The following is a 22,280-nucleotide window of genomic DNA, read 5'->3' on the forward strand; positions in this document are numbered from 1 at the left end:
ACAGCGATTATATTGGAAATGCATCAATATAATGAAAACGAACGGTTTCCATGGGTAATAGTTACCAAGCACGGAAAATTTCTTTGAGTTTACCCCTTGATAATCATCGATATATGTACGGAACCACCTGCATGCAGTTAACGAAGTTGTGCATGTGTGTGTGTAGGTGGACAAGCGTAATAGTTTAGATATCGAACCATAATTGTGTTTGTGCGATTAGGATTACGTGTGGCACAAGCAGGGAGAGAATGTTTGATGTTGGACTGTGATAAGCTTGCAGTATTCGGAGCCAGCAAAATACATAAAAATAGTTTTAAAATGTGTTTTAACGTGACCAGTGTATTTAGAACTCGGAAACAATAATATTTTCAAATAATACCCATTACCTATGTTTTAAAAAGAGTAACCATGGAGTTTCTTCACCGTTCTTCTCCATAGGAAGCTACTTTTGGAATGGTCAACTAGAACTACCTTATTTATAATTTTTGACGTTCATAAGTGCTAGTAAAGGCTTAAATGAAATAAATGGTTTAATTTGATTTGAATACTCAGTTTCTTTCAATAAGGCACTTATTGCCAACACATTTTTTTATTCATAGTGAATTTTCAATAAAACCTCAAGCATGGACATACATATCCTCCGCGTAGACATAGAGCCTTATCTCTATTCCGTCCACACCAGCCGTCTTGAATGTGTGTGTAGCCAAAACACTGCACTATTTATGTCTATGGGCTCGCATGTAAACAGCCCATAACCGCAGACACCGCACACTACCAAAACTAGCCCATTTCTGAGGATTTTATTAAAACAAATAAATTATATGAGGGGAACCAAAGATGATAATGTATGATATGTAAATTGAATGGACCGACGAAAAACTACGTCTTAAAGGAACTAGGAGATTCTTATCTGTATACTTTATTATTTTTGCTTCAGTACATTTTCCTATTTTCTGGTAAAATTGGGAACGTTACCCAATATTAGTATTTATGTACGTTGGAGGTATAAGTCGACATCGTTATTATTTTTATATTCATATCGAGTTTATTTTATAAAGGTTGATGTTTTTGGCCTTGATAGTCTACGTAAGTTATTTTTAAAGGTAAGATATTATCAGTTAGTTAAATATTAGGCAAAGTAAGTAAATATATTTACCTTCACGTAATAGTACCTATTTATACGGTGGATGGACAGTTTGGCCAGTAAATTTGCGGTTATTTGTGGAAAGAGCCTGACCTTACATGTCAGAATTTATTTATCCACTTTGAGAAATAGCCCATGCTTGTGAATGAAAATACAGAAGGCAAGTTTTATCACGACAAAGAAACAAAGACATAAAGATATTCAATTTAGACAATCATTTTAAAGTAGTAGTTGCCGACGAAAAGCTATCTCGACTATTTAATTTTAATCACAAACATGATACACAATATCAATGTTTACGTCCACACTCCCTATTTAAATGGCTCATTCCTTCACCAAACAGGGCCAATCACCACCAAAAACATTATCAAAAGCCATTCAAATCATCGCAATAACATCCCGAACCTACCGTACGACGGATGAACAATGCAATAAAACGGTAACCGGTGATACAGTGGATCCAGTAAAATACAGTTAAAGAAAAATCGCTATTTTAGAAGAAAACTAATCTTACAAGTTTTTTACTTTACTTTGAGAAGTATTCTAGTCTAGTCTATTAATGAAAAAACAGTAAGCATATTTTTTGGAGAATCAAGCACCACACACAGTATTAAATGCCGAAGAAAACAAAAACTATCTTGACTATTTTAAGATTGATCACAATCACAATACCTAATATCAATGTAGAGGTCCACACTCCCTATTTTAATGGCTTATTCCTTCACCACCAAAAACATTATCAAAAGCCATCCAAATCATCGCAATAACATCCCGAACCTACCGTACGACGGATGAACAATGCAATAAAACGGTAACCGGTGATACAGTGGGTACGTGGAACGCAGTCATTAGTTACACGCTATTTAGCAGTTAACGCTAGTATACGCAGTTTTATCAATGCGACATTTATATTGTGTTAATCGTGTTTGGATATTGAACGCGGTGTTGCCAGGCGGGAAACAGAGTTCTGCCGATGTTGGGAGTTTGGCCGCGAACGGTAATTTGAAAAAGGTCATGGTTTAGGGGGGACTTGAATAATTAAGTTCTTGAACAATTACAAAATATAAAAAAAATAAGATCGAAGAAGACCTAGATGCTGGATTTCTTGCCGATTGAAAGGTTGGCCGAGTACGGCGAAGACCTTTGCCCAGCAGCTAGACAGCAAAAGCCAATTAAAAAAAAGATGGAAATGTGAATGTTCAGTAAAAGAATAAAAGAATTATTATTAAAAAAACAAAATACCCGACTGCACACTAAAAAAAAAAGAGTAAAACAAGCCCCACAAAAATATTGATCAATACAACTTTACTGAATATAATTTATAAATATTGATGGAAAGCATCGCAGGCGGGGACCAACAGAGGCTCATTTATAGTCATTTGGGTTGTGCACCATTTAGCAGAATTTTCGTTGGTGGCGGTCAAGGTGGTCCCCGCCTGCGATGCTTTCCATCAATATTTATAAATTATATTCAGTAAAGTTGTATTGATCAATATTATTGTGGGGCTTGTTTTACTCTTTTTTTTTTAGTGTGCAGTCGGGTATTTTGTTTTTTTAATAATAATTCTTTTATTTATAACTTTTTAGCTGTTTTTATTTAACGAAAATGTTGTAGATGTAGAAGACTATGTATATGTAAGTACCATTTTAAATTATTTCGACGACATTTGGCTTTAGATTACGAGTGATGTTACTCCGCAACATAAATTTACCGCCAATGCGACGTTCAAGACGATCAAGACGACGTTCATGCATTTGATCAAGACGACGTGATTGTATCGCCAAAAGAATCGCTTTTTGCTTGCTAACGCATGAGTTGCTTTGCGTTGACGCAGAATTAACATGTTCCCGTGGGAATTTTGAGAAAAAACGTATCCTATATTAATTACTCCCGTGATTGAAATGAATCTAATGATACCGCATACATATTTTTTTAAAGGGAAATTTAGAAAAAATATCCCGTGGGACTTTTAGGATAAAATGTATCCTATGACACTCCCGTAATCAAGACAAATCTAACGATACCTCATACTTCAAAATCCATCAAGCCGTTTAGGCTACAGGAGGTCACAAAGGAACAGACATACATACATACTTACATACTTACATACACTCGAAAAACATTACCCTCCTTCTTTGGCAGTCGGGTAAAAATAGGTACCGTGAAATTTATACCTTCACAAGAAGTGGTAGTTATGTGTGATGAAAATATTTATAATTATTTGTTAATAATTAATACAGAATATGGTACAAACACCAAAAATTGTATCTACTGTAGTATATTTTAAAAAAGGACAATAAATATCTGGCAACACCGGCTAAAGTTGAACTATCGTGGATAAACGGATGGATAGCGTGGCGCTGATAGCTAGTGTTGCAATAATTTACCGAAAACTTTTTACTGTTTGGGGTAAAAGTCATCAGAGAACAATAATATTATGTGGAGGAAAGTTACGGTTGTTTGATTCGAATTTGTTTTGAAACTGTTTGTTTGTATATTACCCTTTTCAATTGAATTTGGTTAGGTAATTCTATTTGATTATCTACTAAATGATAAAACTTCTTTGTATGTAGGTATTTTTAACTACTTACCGATGGGTTCTACAAGTCTATGTAGAACCCATCGAGTAAATTGAAGTACTTATGTAGAGGTAAAATCTATATGTATAAAAGAAAGTCGTGTAGTTACACATTTTATAACTCAAGAATGGCTGAATTGTTTAAGCTGAAAATTAGATAGAGGAGAAGGACATAGGATAGGTTTTGTCGCCATGCGGCTACGGGAAGCAGTTATCTCGGGACGCGGGTGAAACGGCGGGCGGAAATCTAGTACCAATAAATATAAAATATACCACCACGAAAAAAATACAATTCGCTCTTGTATACGCAATACCGAAACTATCGATCACAATCCATACCAGATCGAACATTTTCCCACTAAGGCAAGTGACACACATAAATCTAAAGGTTTTCACCGCACAACTCCGGGTCGCGTTAAGTACACACAATATGAGCGGCCGAGCCATATTTAATCGTTATCAAGCGAACGCGCAGACCTCGTATTCATCGCCGAATGATTTACTCACGGCTTATCCTACCTCAGTAACTGACTTATGGAGTATGAGCGCAGTCGATGAGCTCAGTGTGTTTGCAACTTTTTATTGAATAGTTATTTAAGTTGGTGGATTTAATAATATAGTAGGCTTTTGGATTATTTACATTGCAAGGCTGTAATATGTGTGATAGAAAGCATTGGCTTAGACCTAACTAATGATCACACCTAGACTATAATACTGAAAACGTTAACAACACGTTTTTAAACAGCTACATGTCATCTAAATGATGACCAAAATAACTAATTTATCAAATCAAGCAATGAATACACCTAATAAAATTAAAGCATAAGTTGAAATCTATCGGTTCCCTTCAACTTGCGATCACAACAGCCATGAACCGAAAACAGCTGACAGTCACCGATGGGCCGGCGCTAACTGACGTCACCACGTCAGGATCTCCCCCGACTAAACCGCTCGGCTGGACCGCAGCATTATCTTTGATAAGTCGACTGTCAAAATTTAATCTACATACCTACAATGTGAAGCCACGAATGTGCACCGAACCATACGAATACGAAATGATTTTGCGCATAGGATTTGTTTTATTTTCAGAGACAGGGGTGCGCTCAGCCGCGGCGTCGATAATGGAACCTACCCATTGTTGGTGTTCTGAAAAGCGCCAACTGCCGTATGGACATCAAGCGATTAGAGCTCTTATTGTCTTTGTGGATATGTGTGAACGATTTACTGTAAACTTTTCATCAAAATTGTATTTTTTTATAGTTCTTCATGCTCCAATTGATAATTTTAAATCAGGATTCACGCATTTACACTTCCAATCTCACCTGTAAATACATACAAGTTTTGGGAAAACTGACCTGAATTCGTGTAATCGCATTACAATATTCAGGTGTACAAAATACAAACTGGAAATAAACTCGTTATTGTAACAGCCACTGGCGCACCACAAAATAATTTCATTGATGCAAATCCACTTCAGAAATCAAGTAAGCCTGCTTTAAATCAACGTACGGCACCCTACGCACCGCGCGCCAGCTATGCAAAAACCTGCTCCCGGCATTGATTCCGATGATGTCCGCGGTCGCAGACAGGGTCATTATCATTATCGTGGCGCGCGGAATCCATTAATCACGTTGGTATTCCTGAACCGTACTTCATCACCCTCCCCCCTCACTTGCATCACCCCGCGGTACCCCAAGTACCTGGACGCACTCGTGCATTCACCCTTCTCTTATCAGTTTTGATGTAGACGACAGGACGGAACTTCAGATACGAAAGGAAATGACGTTGATTTTTCACAGATTTCTGTTGCTATTGCCCCGTATTTTCTGAGGGTACTCTTTTTTCGTAATCTGATCATTGTCTGGACGTTTATGGAGTGTTTATTTCATTTTTATGCCTTCAGATATAATTCATTTACCTTTACTCTAAACGTGCCTTTCGTTTAGGCAATAAAAATCGAAAACAAATGATTTGTTATTTTATTAAATAATTTGTTTACTCGCGTAACTTTGCGTCTAATATATGATTCTAACAGAATCTGAATGAAATAAGTAAATCATCAAAAGTCGTCTACATACATATTCTATATTTCATAGACATCGATCTACAAAATTTTATTAGAAGTTGTTGGTAAGATTATTAATTTTGGGGGGATCGAGTCCCCGAGGCGACGTCTGCAAAGCTTTCCTACCCAAGTACCCCCCTGTACTATTTGCTATCTGTCTATTCCACTAATGCGTTGTAACAGGGCATTGATATTCCGCATACAATGCCGTTCATTCGATTCTCGATGAGCCCAGTTATTAAATCAGATGGATAAACAGACACCTGTGTTCCTAGATGGATTTGCATACGCACACATGAACGTCATCATGACATTTGCATAATTACAATGAAACATGAAAACGTATTCGTGATTTGTCACAAAAATGCATCAACAATGATTACTGCCGTATAATACGTTGACGTATTCCGATGTTTTTCCATTTGCCTATTAATTTTCTGATGGGACGCGTGGGGTGGAACCGCCAATTACTTAGTACCTTAATTTGTGGTATTATAAATTCCTTTTCTGCTATTTATGTTCTTTGTCTCTGATAATTGTAATTTATTTTGTGAAACGCACCTTATGATTCACATTTTCTCCTTTTAAATTAAATTCGTCGTTCTATCAATCTCATTAAAATAAACACTTATCCATATAAATAAAATTTTTGGGCTTGAACATTATTTTAATGATTTGTAAAAATTCGTCAGATGTAATAAGTGCAAAGCTGAGCTTAACGACCAGTCTGGAATAATGACGATGCGATGATGAAAATGAGTTTGCAATGATTCATAATAGATTACGTGAGGTATTCACAAAGGGAATCAGGCTTCAGGATTGTCTGAGGGTTGTAGCTAGATTATAAGTTCAACCACATGTATAATACCTACATGACTATATTTATATTTTTTGTAGATCCGAAACCTGTCCTTGAATATGTGTTCTGCGGTAAGAGTAATTAAATTAAGTGTAAATGAGCATTATGCTATTTAAAGATTTTTCTTGATTCTTGATCCTTTACCAGCAAATATATATATAGTTATTTAATAACACTATTTTAGTCCTTTAGAGTTTATTAATCCCAAAAGTATAATCCCACCAAAAACATTAAATGTAAAAAAAAGCCAATCCTCTACGCAATTCCTCCACCGTAAAAAGTTTTGAGATCGCATAGAAGCCAAGTCCTGTTCTACTTTATTTGTAATAATAAATCAATATTTTGTGACTATATCAATAGTTTCGTTAACTTTACAATAATATTGACTTGGCCATGAGCACAATAAACTGCAAATATAATACAGCATATCTTGGAGAGGTGAAAGTCAAACATGAAGTTTAATATCACAGAATTAAATACTTTTAGTTTATTCAATTGTTACTAAATGACCGACAGTCAGTTTCATCCAACATCAATGAACTGCACATGTACTATGGCGCATGTTTAGTCCATGGTGATCTCAAATTCCAATCAGTCCATAATCAGTCCAATCGTAAAATCATGTCCATATAGAAATTATCAACGCACATTATTTCAAGGAGCGACTTTTAACTTGTGCTCATGGCCAAGACAGTATTATTGTAATGTGAACAAAACTATTGATATAGTCACAAAATATTGATTTATTATTACAAATAAAGTAGAACAGGACTTGGCTTCTATGCGATCTCAAAACTTTTTACGGTGGAGGAATTGCGTAGAGGATTGGCTTTTTTTTACATTTAATGTTTTTGGTGGGATCTAATTTATTTTTTGTAGGTCTCTTTCTTCTCTAAGTATATAACAAATTAAATTAACTTACATGCAACTAACTAAATATATAACAAACTAAATATGTACACCTAAAGTAGCACGTAAACAATATTTTTTTTAACCTAAAAAAATTCGAAATTGTCGAATTTTTTAATCGAATAGCTTTTAGAATAAAAGAGATTTATTTCAGAGGTAGATGACGCTATCACATGAAATTATTTGATTTTTTTTTAAGTACTACTTATACTAAGCTATGTAACGAAACCATAGCGCGATTTAGACCAGGACAACGCCATCTATCGAGCGAGCATGCAGTGTTTATCGCACTGCATTAATATGAAAGATTTTATCATTATTCATTTCATTTAAACCTAGCTTTTTTATTCATATGTTGTATATTTAATACATAATAACAATATACCACTACGTAACAATAAAACAAATAGTAACATTTTGTACATAAATAAATAACAAAGTTATCAATGCAGTCAAAATTCATACACAATGTTCTTGAAAAACCGCAAATATAAATTTGTTTCCTATTTTTTTATTAAGTTTTAAAGTTTTTATAATTTTCCCTTTATATGTAGCTAATAACCTACCTTGGTGCCAAATTTGAAGGTTCTAAGTTTGCTAGAAGTACCTTAGACTTTTGATGATCGGTCAGTGAGTCAGTGACAAAATGGTGTAACTTTGATCGCTCATAACTGGTAAACTATTTATTCAAATGTCTTGTAATTTTGAGACTGAGCTTGTTCTAATACTTACTCTTGGTCATCGAAAACCTAAACTCCTAGCTTTGTTCACATGGAAGATACAGGGGACTGAAATAGCCGCGAAACGCTTCGAGAAAAGATGGTACGGCCGTGCCCGCTTTGCTCGAGTCTTGGCTGGGGCACTGCCGTGCCCTCAGATCAAGTGCTTATTTTGAGACTCACTCAACCTAAGCGTCGACGAAGATTAAAAGCTGTCACTAACAGCAACCGAATCATAAACGAGACGTACCTACTGCAAAACACTTAATAGTTTTTGTAGTATCTATATAGCTACTTAAAAGTTTTCTTAATAATTTTCACTACGTTTTCATTCAAGCACGTGAGAATGGCCGCGGCTTGCTCAGATAAGGCTTTTGTACCTCCGCTATCTCGCAAAAGACAATTGCACACATGTACAGACCCACTTATCCTCAATCACATTAATATCTTCAAAGACAATCTATAGAACATAGACAACAATAATACGCCCGTATATTAGCCGGTAATAGCCAGAGATGTCGTAATTGAGTCCAGCCAATTTGATATCGCCATTACATTATAGTGATTTACACGTTTATAATACTATCAGACAGTGTTCGACGTTGATTGGTTCCACTATCACTGTTACAATGTGTTTGCAATACGAATTTGGTTGTGTATTCTAGGAATATCTAAGGGCGATGTGTATTTAAATAGCTCCTAGGAACGGCAATGGCTGTACGCAGGTATGTTCGACACATACTTGATAATGAGGCTTGCTACGGCCATATATCGGGTGTGTCGTACCTAATCACATTAAATCCTATCACATATACTTAATGATATTCAATTTTGACAAAAAGTTTAATACAGCTCCTATGAAGTTGCACAGAGATAGGAATAGAATATTTAAAATTAAAGTTACCCAGTAAAAGTTATCTGACATCAGTTAATTCAATTTCTACACACATGCGTGGAGTCAGTTAAATGTTTAATATTTATGCTTATTACTTATTTAATTAAAATTTCATAAACTCAAATATAGACTTTGATTTAAATATACAATTAATAAAATAATACGTGATGTTATCTGTAAAATGTGCCAGTATTTTATAAATATGTATTCGTATTTAGGTATTTAAAATATAATATGTTGGGTATATTTTACATATAAAACTGTGGAGTACCTATTCTTTTATATCGTGCATAAATGGGACGAAATTCAATATGAAACTGAAATGTATATTTTGCTACTTCAACTGAATTTGAATATAATTGTCTATGTTATTTCAGGACTACATGGTCATTCATCCATTAAAATAAATAAAGTGCTCAAACCTTGAACAAATATTCCATTTCATTTCTTAAATGGCAGGCACATATTCATAAAACCCATTAGACAAAAAGTATTTAAACATTAACATGGCACTATTCAACGAAAAACTAGCTAACTACACATTAAGAAGTTTAATTACGACATTCAATTGGAATTTTAAAATAATTTCATTCATAAACTGCCCCTTTGGGAGTCTGACAAACTCAGTTCCATTTTAACCCTTTGCTTTACCTACCCGTATGCGACTTAATTAAAAATTCAGTAACCGTACTAATATGGCTTATGACAAAATTCAATAGGAGTATGAACTGCTAACCTTAGGGAGTTGTCATACCATCAACTGGTAAATACTAAGTGGCTGCACTTGAATAAATGAATAGAGCACGTAAATATGAATAGGTAACGTCCATACATGAACTGTTTGCTAAGGAAAAAGAAAAGTGATGGGTATTAATTTAGAGAAGCAATTTCAACTAATATCAGTCAATTTTAGTATTAACTATTGGTATCATTTCTTTCCATAAAAACTTTTTCAAACATTTTCCTAAAAATGAATTGGCAAAAGTTTTGTCATAGCTGTACTTTTGGTAACAAGCACTGTTGTCAAACCACAGATATCACAATATACACATATTCCGAGAAAAAATCTCATTTGCAGCCAAGGATTGGAATTGAGCACGAAACGGAGATGGCCACATTGGTCGAGTATCTAATAAGGATGAAAATTGGCGAACTGCGAGCAAACAATTGGAGAACAGAGTTGAAACAAATGATACTCCACTTGATATCATTTACCTGATTTATGTATGAAACACATACACATTAGAGGAAGCATTAGCCCAAATACAAGTTCAAATAGGATAATTTCCGTACACCAAATAAAGGCCGCACTATTTGCTTTTATATTTCAGTGGTAATTATTGTTTATTCTAAGGCTATAGATACATGTTTGTCTGAAAGGGCGAAGTCTGATACCATCTTTAGTTGGGGTGTATTATGTCGATCGCTCGCCGAGGGGAAATCGATACGGCATGAATATTTGAACGCATTATGTGCTGCCCATACTTTTGTCGCGCCGGACCATCGGCTAATTGAAATAGTTTTGTTTATCAACGACCCCTCGTAATGATCGTGATTGAAATATTTTTAGAACGCGCTGTCGTGACTTTCAATGCACGGGTAATTATTCTTACATTCTTAATGCTGTAATTGAACTCCATACATTGTACATTTCCGACCCCTTCTGAACATAAATCAAACTTTTGTAGACAACGATATAATCATACAGTATCGCTTGAAAATTACTTAGGTAGATAAAATGCTGTAATTGATAGGGTAATGATCAATGTAGTGCTTTTCAAGACGCAAAAACATAATAGGATTCTCGTGATTTGTGAGCTTTGTTTCGGGAACTCAAACTATGTAAGTATTTATATTCAGGGGCTAGCTGAAAGTTGGTAAGTAACGCTAAAAACTAAAAGATATTCAAAACCAATTCGGTAAAATCTAAAAGTGCACTTAGTTCATAATTCAACTGCAACAGAAACCAATTATTATCGGCATCTGCTGACGACGTCGCAGTAATATTTTAGCCTACTTTTAATATTTTTAACTCATATTTCCAGGGTTCACAAACAAAAGAAGAGACTCGCGTCGTTTACGCACGCGGCAGTAAATTACGTAACAATTCGAATGGAAAATGAAATGCCTGCTTCCGAACCATTAAGCAATTTGAATTTAACACTCGTCCCTTCATTTTCCTATTACCGCAGAAATTGCGCGATTTACTCGCACAAGCCCTTAGAAGTGGTGTAACAACTGAACGCGAAACCTATTAAGACCGTTACAAGTATTACTTGCAGAAATATTACTCGCGTAATTTCTTTCCGCATAATAGTTTTGCTTGAAAAAACTGTTTCTACTTGTAAGGGTATTTAAATAAAGAATTAGCATTTGTACTCAAATATTTTTTCACTTTCAAAACGTAGGTTCGCAAACACACAAGCACGTTAAGCCGAGTATATTTATCTTGATTTTCAGTCGAATCATTTCTACTTCCAAAATCGTTTAGCAAATCGTTTGCGTCAAAGAGAAATGAAGTGATCGATGTGGAATAAATCAACAGTGAACAAATTAAATACGTGTGGAGAGCAATAGAGCCGTGGATGTGAGCCAATCCGGCGCTTTTTATCGGAACTTCTTCGAGGAAATGAAAAAAAAAAGTGTAAAAGAAATCAACGATATAATGCGCGGAACCGTTCCCGCTTGAATACGCTCAACGCAGATGTTATATTTTACTCTTTGATTTTATTTTCACAAGTCGCGAGGGTGTGAGTTTAATTTATCCATTCGCTCTTTTTTTATTTTTTTGACCAACCATAATAGACGGAAAAATAAAATTTAGTTCCAAATAATTGTAATTATTCTCTAAAATATATTTAGAATTAAAAGCTGAATGAGTTTTTCTGTTAGTATTATCATGCGACGCTACTTATTTCGTCAGTAAGCAGTAGTAATAAAACGGCGCCAAGTGCAGGCACTTATTGGAGTGCCGCGGCGGAGTCTAGTCGGATTAGTATTCCGTGCCCCGACTAGAAGGGGTGGTGAGATCAACTTGCGTTTTTTAATCAAACACATCGCTATCCGTCAATGGGACGCGCCAGTGACTAAAACAAAGCGATAAATTAAGGCAGGAAACGGGAGGCGAACGCTCGCCGCTCGTATTGAAAGATTTACTTCCTCTGTTTAATTGCAATAACGGCTAGGCACGTTGGTATCGTATTTTTCTTTTTACACTCCGCCTCTTATTGCCTTCGGGCCGTTAAATAAATTTATGACGCCCGACAAAGTTCAGCCCACCTCGGCAGCCTCACCGGCCTGAAATTAGGTGGAAATGTGAAACAGAAATAAAAAGCTCGGTCTCAGGTGCATTGTTCACGGCGGCCGGCTAGTGGGATTAGCTCTTGACTCGCGGTTAAATGGCTTGCCCGCTCATAAAAGTTTCTTAACGCTCATAGTTTTGGCCTGCCTTGCCGTTGACTAAAATTTCCCTCTCTAAAAAGTTCGCCGGCCGCTAGTTGCGTTTCACATTACGTGAGCCTATCTGCTTTTGGGATTTTATTATTGTGCCCGAGGTTAGACGCGCCGGACACGGAACTTTGTTATTTACACAGTAAGAGCGCACTCGTAACTTTACTACTACTAACATTTTGTTAAGAAAAAAGTAAAACGGTGAAATTCAATTACATTGTGGCCACCTATTATAATAAACAAAAAGCGAATTTCGGAAACTCACATTAGCGCCAGGCTCCTTTAAAACCTCCGATGTAATCTGAAACAAGGAACAAACACGCCTAAATAACAATAAAATTGTAATAAAAACTTTGTGCACGCAACCGAAATTGTGGAAAATTGACCAAATTATTATTTACGGTTGGAAATTAAAACGAGGCATTATAGAAGATTACTTTCCCCCTCTTTAGAACAACTTGCGTTTGTACTGTAACGAACGTGACTAACGTGTTGTCTTCCCATATTTGGGAACCCCCAATTACCGGAATTTCTTTGTTTACTGACGCATTTGAGTTTAGCCTTTATCGTCTTTATATTCAGTTTATATTCCTTTAATATTCTTTATCATTCTGTTTTATTGCAATTGTAAATTCAAAAAATATTGTACTTTGTAAACCATAATCGCCGAACAAAAATTAACTAAAACGCAACGCCGAATGTTCAAAACCGATGATCATAATTTCCCCGTGCAGGTGTTCTATGTTTAAAGAGCCACATCAAAAGGTAATTTCATCTATCACTTCGTATGTTTGGTTTGCGGTCGCAACGTAGCTTGCCTACTGTAAAACTCACCAGACTAACATTATCGAGCCCATATAAGCGCACGGAAAAGAGCATTTTCACCGATCATTCCGGAGTTTGATAGCAGTCGTGAAGAATAATCACACAGTAAACAACATTGATCAGTGTGTTATATAGCTTAAAATCACATAAACTATGTGATGAGGTAAGTACTGTTGGAACATCGGGCCGATCGTTTTAATAAAATTTCAACGAAACATAAACTTAACAATTTCTTCCAACCAACCAGGCTGTTGTAATTTTTACTATAAGTGAGGTAATCATCTGCTTACGAAAATGGAAGCTCTAATATTTCGCGAACACGTTTAAAGTAAACTGGCAAATGAATTTTAAACAGCACTAAAGTGGGGAAAAGCCGCTGAACAACTAATAAAAATAATGTATTCAGTATAACATTGTTAGTCTACAAAATAGTGTGTTTTCATACATGACGATGGATGGGGTAACGTCCCACCGTTGAAGAGTATCGCCCGTGTTCCCAGGTGACTCGCATCCATGGAGCTTGTCTGTGGGTACTCGCACGTAATATTATCAAGGGGAAATGACGAGTCGGGGGAAAACCTAGAGAATTTCGATAGGATATTAAATTTTGCTCCCTGTATTTCAGTGGTATGAAGATTAAAAAAATATGTATAAACAAGGACTATCATCAGTAACTACTTCCAAATAATTTTTGGTAAAGCAAAACTTGTAAAAAAATTTGGCTAGACAGAATTTTATCTTGTCATATTTTTTGGGTAGATAATAAAGATTAATATTGACTCTTTGTAGGCTTTTTTACCTGAAATATTTCAACCATAATACGTCAAAAAAACCTAACACGTACAAACCTTGGGTCGTCGAATTTTGTTGCAAAATTACCTAATTCGTCGCCGGGTAGGGTTGAAATTAACATTTTGTTGTGGCATTTTATTCTCGTGTAGAAAGTTGGAGTGTTCGGACGTCCGGAACTTTTGCTAATGTCGGAATAATGTTGGCGGGTACCGTCGGCCCTTGGTAATGGAACGGCAAAGTTTTTATTTATATTGTATTGTACTTTGGTTTATATGGTAGCTATGTACTAGTGTAGTGGGAGGTCTATTAAAGTTTCCCTTGGGAGTCATCAGCGTTCAAGGAATTAATGTGTATGAACTTCGTTTTGGAAATGCATTGACTCTTTCACACAATGAGTATTGCGAGTTCACAGGTACACTGAGAATCATTGACGAAATTACATTAACTGTTCGTACCCTAGTGTCAAGTATCTATAATAATATGGGTACTGGACAAAAAAAGATTAATTTTGTAAGCGATGTATGAGAAAGCTAAAGGGGTTGAACCAAACCTCGCCGATCGTTACTGGGAAATCTGAGTGCAATTGTTATAGCAGCGGCCATGTTCGACAATCACGGACACGTAAGATGATATAACTGCTGCGTTCGGCCGTCTTGTAGTGAATGTAGTTTCAGACGAAATAGGTAGGTATGTGGGAACTAACTTCGGTATATAAGCTCAGTTTATAGAAAGGAAAAGTTATTTTCGTAGATGTAAAAAAGGTAACACAGTAAAATTGAAAAAGCATCAAAATTACTGTTTGTCAGACCTACACTTTGCCTAGTAATTCTGTGATAATAATATATTTGAACGATATTTGACATTGCCTTCTAATAAAATAATGTAGTAACGCATAGAGATAGACATCAGATTCTGAACAACAACAATAATCAAACAAAAGATACAAATGAAATTACTGACGAAATACAAAAAAGAACAACATAATGAAAGCTATTTACAGTAGTGTTATGTGATTTCACAAACTGGTTATATCTGAAGAGATGGCAGATATGAGAGTATACCAAGAATCCTGAACACTCGTTAACTGAGTTGTCCCGTGTCGGCGGCGTGTCGTGGACGTGGCCAAACAAAATGTAATTTTCCCCCGAAGCGCCCTCTTACGTGACCCGAGAAAGATATAACGGTTTTATTAAATTATTTCTGCTTTTATAAGTAACTGTTACGGACGTTTAGAAAAAATAACCAGTCTAAAGGCTAAAGAGATTATGGCGACGGCCAACAATTTACCTAATGTTCGTAACACCTGCCGTGGTCCGAGATTTTAAAAGCACTTTACGTTGAGTTCACAGTGTAAATTAATTTGTTTAAGGGCACGTCGGATATTTAATGAAGATAATTCCGCATAATATTGCTATCACATACTCCCTTATGATAACGTGTTTTAAGGCCTTTTGTGGCTATGAATTAAATTTATTTCGCATCGCTGGGTTTTTTGCGCTTTAAATTGAATCTTCTTTTGCTGTAACGACAACCTTTTTAAAGCTCTTGTTGTTATGCCTAAAGTTAGTGTCGCAAGTATCTACTCATTATGTTTTAAAATAAATATCACAATATTACACTGATAAAATAAATAAAAAACAATTGAAATCCCAACTACAACAAAAACTATCCCTATTACAGAAAGCATTTAACAATTTTTCTTGCGAGTTCTTTCTAAGAGCACAATACAAAGACAGCAGGTGTGTGGGCTTAGCTGCAAATCTTCCTAGATCGGTGTGCCACGGAAACACACGAACTCCTTATCAAACTTCCGACGTTATGAAATAAACGTCCGATTTTATTTATGTGCGGAAGAGGGCGCGATGCGAGATTCCGCATCCGATTGCGACACCCGTGCACCCCACTGTAACAGATATTTGGCGCAAAACTGTGCTAAATTATCATTTGGCCGCGATTTGTTTTACTCGTGCCCCATTGCGCGCACCTCGTTCGCTCGCTGTGATTCAATTAAGACCCTTTGTACATCGCTGCGAGAGTTCCACAACTTTGAACAACGTTTTTTGTAATATAACACTGTGTGGCAAAAGTCAAACGATACCAATTATACTTGCATGGACTTTGTTTTTGGCATAAAATTGGGCTTCACTTTGGTTTCATTTTTAATGCATATTTTGTAAGTGATAGTTTACCCATACGTACATTTTGTGAAAACCATTATTATCTCGCTGGATATGACATACAAATACGTTCAAGAAAAAAAAATGCTATAGATTAAAAAGTTTTTAATTTAATTTTTACTATCAGTATTCAGAAGTGTTTTTAAAATTACAGGTTAAGCTTTCCAAGAGAATCTTACATAATAAACCTTAACCACTTAGTCAGTAAATACACTTTAAGTTATATAACACAGCTTGAAGCGTTAAATTTTCTAAGTACAACACCAGTTCCAAGAAAATAAAAGTCGACTCACAAATATAAGTTGTAACAACACAACGATTACCTTTATTACTCTCTTTACGATCCGTTAATGTTCAAAAGACTAGACAGTACTGAAGAATTCTCTCGACTTACAAAAGATAGATAACTTAAGTAAGCGAAAGAACTTCAAGTTTTACTTTAAGACGAAAAGGCTTTGCAATTTTAAGTCAGTAAATGACTTGAATCTGTAACTTGTTCATTATCTTCTTAATTGATTTTTTAGATTTAAATAGGTTTGATAATTTTGGTCAAATATTATATTTCTTAACTTAATTATGTAACCCATATTAAGCAGTATCATCAAAACCATTTAAGAAGATTTATTAAAAATTAATTAATTCGTTCGTTTTAATCTATGACGTAATTTTCATCAACGTAATTTGCCAACAAGCCCAAGATCTTTCGAAAGGCTTGAATCTCTTAAACGGTTGTGTCTTGGACCGTACCTCTTCCTACAGGGCACTCTCACAATCAGAGCTTATGCATAAATTTGAATTTTCAATTAAGGATACTTTGAAGAAAATTTTATTAGACATAAAGTGAAACCTTTGGTCTCTTAAGACGAAATACGAATTAGAGAATAGCGGTGCCATAGAGATAAACACAAATCTTATATTTCCAAAGATTTCCATGAAAATTCTAAGCGTACTTCCCAGTACTTCTTGAGTTATTCCAAATTTTTGTTTCTAAGAACGCGAATAAACAGCGTATTTTTTTGATCTTATATCAAAAGCCATTAATACCATTTCCGGAGAAACATTAAACTTGTAAAAAAATCATACGTACCTAAACAATGTTGAAATAGGTACATACATACATACATAGCTTGCTTTATAGAGACTCACAAAATGTTGTGTAGAATCTTTTAAAAGTCAATTCCATTCCCTTCACTGTGCAGTACAGGGCTGCACCCCAAAACGTCTGAAAGGCGTTCGCGAGATATCTTAAATGAGTTTCGTTATCTTCTGTGAAAGAAAATGGGATTAATAGTTAGCAGAGAGCCCTGAAGACGCTAAAACATCTATTTGAACGTTACTACAAAAACACTTTAGTACTGCGTATTTATTTAGCGAAAATCTTTGTAAGAACTTAATTTTACTGAGTAAAAAATAATCTTTTTCAGTTTTGTCATTTATCACCGAAGTGGTAGAATAAATACCTTCTAAAAACACTTTTTATTTAAAAGAATGTATCTTTGAACGCTGTTAACTTCTTTTCCGAATGTTTGGCACTTCAAGACAGAAGAATAGATAGCTATTGTGGTCGCAATAACAGTGATGGTACATTCAACATTCATGACTTGAGCGGTCACCGGTGGCGGACGAAAACTGCGAGCATCGAGGCTTCATGCAAAAGAACCTAAGTCTATAAAGCGGCCATAAAGGGTCCGCGTACAAAGAATGCAAAGTGAGCTTCGCCGTAAACTGAGCTAACCTCTCCGCGGTGTCCTTTACGATAGATTTATATTCATGACACTATCTCCAACGCGTAAAATTTCGGGCAATGGCGATCCAGAAGCAGGCATATGTAATTTTGTTTGAATAAGTAAAGAGGGGTAAGGAACTAAGGACAAAGGATATTTGATCTTTTCTGTCTCCGCTCGAATACGAATAAATAAAATCGCCTGCGGACTGGTTTATGTGATATTTCATAAATGGATTTTGAAGGATAGTGTGTTATGGGATTATTGATTCCCCCTAGACACCGTCGACGTCTGAAGTACGTTGGTACATTATCTCGGCGGTCTCATGAGATAACCTAATATATCTTATATCCGGATAACTTCGCCTATATGACCATATTTTCCTAACAGCTAGAAAATATACCTACAAAATATACTAGAAATCTCAAGAGATTGTGTTAAGTTTCAATGACTTAATTTAAGTTTGAAACAAGATAAATAGCTGTTTATGAAGGTTGTATCAAAATTAACAATTCCATCTTCGTTTAAGCTTTGCGAGCGCGATATAAATCTGTTGCTTAAGTAATATCTAATCTCATACAATTTGAACGATTATTTTGAAAAAACAATTCCGTTCAGTTTTACGAGTAGTTAGGGGTAGTCGTTTTATGGCAAGCGCATTGGACCTCCTAAGCCAACAAGCAGTTAATCATTCAACGTCGACGACTACATAACGTTTTATTGCTCAGACGTCTGTGAAAAAAGGAAAACAATACGGAGCGACGTAAACGTTGAGACTGGATTTAATTCGGACAGTGTTTTCATAAATATTTATATGCCTGTACGGGCTGAAAATATGTTTAAGAATCTACAATAGCTCCCCGCTCCGGGCGCCGTGTGACAGCTACTCCGAAACATACGGAGCTCCGGAAATAAAAAAAACACACGTACACACGCGGAGCACTTAAAATAAAACCTTACAACGAACTGTAAGCAGCGGTTTATCCTGATGTAATATTTTCCCATTTCGTACTTCAGCTTTGTACTCGCTGTTTACAGCCAGATATGTTTTAAGTGTGTTTGCTTTCATCTCTTGGATTATTTTAGGCTCTTTTAGACTTCGAGGAAGCTGAATCTATTTTAGAGGAAAAATCTAGAGTTAACGTTCTATTTGTCATGGTTAATTCTTAGATTTTATTACGCACAGAAAATATTGAAGGGGAGTAACAGTAAAGTGAGCAAGCCATAAAACAGATTTAATTAGAGATGCAACGCTAATCTCCATTCGCGTCGACCCAGCCAGGAGACGGAAAATTTTATGGCAACAAAAAATGTTAATTCATGTCGCAGATAATACAATTTTACTGTTGATGGAGGACTGAGATGAAATTAGATACTTCAGTAAACATACCTACGAACTGCTACATATTTAAGAGGCCTATTAGCGGTTCTTTTAAATTTTAATGAGAAAACTCTGTATAAAAGTCGTATAAACAGCTATAGAAAGAGTTTCGTTTTCTTTTTGTAATCTTATATAATCCGTTAAGTTAATGAAGTTTGTTACAGTTTGTACATGATTTTAATGTTAAGATTACTTTTTATTTCATCATCAAGTTGCTTTATAAGTAGAAACTTCGTAACGATATCTTCGTAATTAGGAAATGCTTTTTTCTTTTGTTTATATTTTTTAAAGGATTTTCTTTATACTTTTAAGTATTTAATAAATCGATTATCAACTACGTGTACGTACGTTACATAGTTAATTACTATCAGTCCATAATATGTAGTTAGGTGCGATGCAATTAGCCGTCGTTTAGCATTATCCTATTAACCGCTGGATTAAATTTTGTTATTCACAACAACAACAGCGAAAATGAGAGCTGACCACAATTTGCGCGGTGCAAATGAAAATCTTTGCCAAATTGGTTAACCATTAATTTGTAAAACATTATTCTAGAACTACACGAAATTTGAAATTCAGATTTCGTGTCGTAGTGGTATTAGTTTCATGGTTAGTTTATAATGAATAAAACCACTGTTTAACCATAATAACGATTTGTTTGGATTACAGGAGTATAGTTTCCGAGTACTATAAAACGGCAGTTGATTATTTTAAAAATAGATGCCGTAGAATAAAGCCAGTCGTAAAAATTGTTTTTCGACAAAAAAATAGTCAGACTTTAATACTAGAATTTACGATATCCGTTTTCACCTGAAACTAGTCGTTAAATTCAGCATTTAACTGCAGGTTTATGTTCGTAATTTTGACAAAAGGCAATAAAACTTAACCTTAAGTGTCGAATGTCAAACGATATAACCGTCCAAAAACGGTAGAGAAAATAATATTTTATTTTGTGCAGACTTGCTTGAAAAATAATGAGGAAATCATATAAAAAAGCAAGTGTATCTTAATCAAGTTTTCTTCTCTGTTTAGAGATTATAATGAACACACTTTATAAATTATTTTCCGTTTCAAAAACATCACGAGCTTAATTACAATCAAAGCAAACTGTCCTCGTCTTTAATCAAACACGCCGTACCTCTGAATTTCAGCAAGAAATACTATTATTAATTAGAAATCTAACACTAAATATATAACGCCTTAATGAACTCGAAGTCTAAATAACATGGAGGCATCCTTTGTATTAATATAAGCGGTATAACAATATACCGTACACACGTTTGGTACATACCCTTCATTATGTCGCTATAGGTGTGTGTAAATGTTGAGGCTCATAATTAGAGTAAAAGCGTCGCGTCGCTGCGCCGGTGTAGGGCAGCACCTCAAAGAACACTTACAATAGGTAATGTACTTAACGCGGTAGTGCCTAGTATCGTCATTACTTTGAGCCGTCATAGAGAATAACGTTGCTGTGGAGTCGATAATTGTATTCTTGAGTTCGATATTTTGAAGATTGGAGATGGTTTTGGGCATATTTTGGTTAGGTTTTTGGCTTAGACCGGCTTAAATGGTAGGTATATTAGTAGCGTAGTCATGGACTAATTCAAGTATGTGATTGTAAAAATATAATTTTGTGTTTTTAAATTTAAGTCATACAACTAAAACTGTTTTGAGTCGATCTAAAAAGTGTATTGTAAAAGATATTGTGCACGAGTCAAATGTGAAACTTAAAAAACTTGAAGACAAAATCTCCACCAAAAATCTGTGAGTCCAAAATTCGTAATAGCAATATCGTCTCCACGCATCGAAGTGGGTAGCGCCCCTGGCAAGATAAAGTACATTTAGATAAATGGAAGAGAGGCACAACCTTCTGCCGGGTGGGCACTCGGGCTAAACGACAGTCTTAATTTTCCCAAAGTAATAATTAAGAGTGAAGGCTCGTGGGGGCCAACAAACTCTTGCCGAGAAAACTGGCGCTAAATTTTTAAACAAGCCTTAAGTACAAAGTCCGATACGTTCAAAGTTAATTATATTAATAAATAAAATGTTAACGACGCTAGAAGGCGTAGTTTAAGAAGGTTCCATGCTTCACTGTTTTTGCTTTTGAATTAGAAACGATAATGCACATTTTATGCTTCAGTCGATGAAAATGGAAGAAAAAGTTCGAAATCGAAGAAGGGTAAAAATATAAATAATGCAGCACCACTATCAAATAACTTTTTTATTTTGTTTTTTTTTTTCGAGTAAAGTGGGGTTAATTATAAATAAAAATACTAAAATATTTTATAAAGAATTCAGATTTAAAAATGTCCACTGAAAACGTCGATGTGATCATTTAAAAAGAAATAAAGCTGATATCGTACAAAAAGTGCAAATTGAATAAAAATATCAGCAAAAGCTTACGAGGCTTCATTGTTAAAAATATAATTGTTTTTCTGTAGCATTGTGCAATTGAAAGTTTATGCCGCTGATAATTTTATTTTTAATTAAAAATATATGTCAGTGTGTTATTGCTTGCAATTCTGTGTTCGTTTACTTTATTAATTTAAGTTCTTTGAATTATATAAAGTTCATCAAAACCTTTAAAATATAGTTTACAACTTAAGTTTATCTATCCGTATGTCGTATACCGTATGTTATGTTTTGAAGTAGTATTTATAATGGTATCGAACATTCTTAAAATAGATACGTCAAAGTTGAGAGCAAGCGGGAAATGCCACGTGAAATGAATTGGCCCGAAATCCCATCGAAAATAATTACT

At 35.1% G+C, this 22,280-nt stretch overlaps 1 protein-coding gene across 1 annotated transcript in view; it reads right to left on the reverse strand.

Moving 5' to 3' along the window:
* The window catches only part of LOC124636704 (semaphorin-2A), a 183,139-nt gene extending 170,215 nt beyond the window's left edge, over positions 1–12,924 (reverse strand). Inside the window, exon 1 of the mRNA XM_047172868.1 lies at positions 12,886–12,924. The gene's annotated coding sequence lies outside the window, so the exon portion shown is untranslated. The remainder of the gene's footprint in view (positions 1–12,885) is intronic.
* Between the last annotated feature and the right edge of the window lie 9,356 nt (positions 12,925–22,280).

This window comes from Helicoverpa zea, chromosome 14 (assembly GCF_022581195.2).
Source record: "Helicoverpa zea isolate HzStark_Cry1AcR chromosome 14, ilHelZeax1.1, whole genome shotgun sequence".
Classification (NCBI taxonomy): Eukaryota; Metazoa; Arthropoda; class Insecta; order Lepidoptera; family Noctuidae; genus Helicoverpa; species Helicoverpa zea.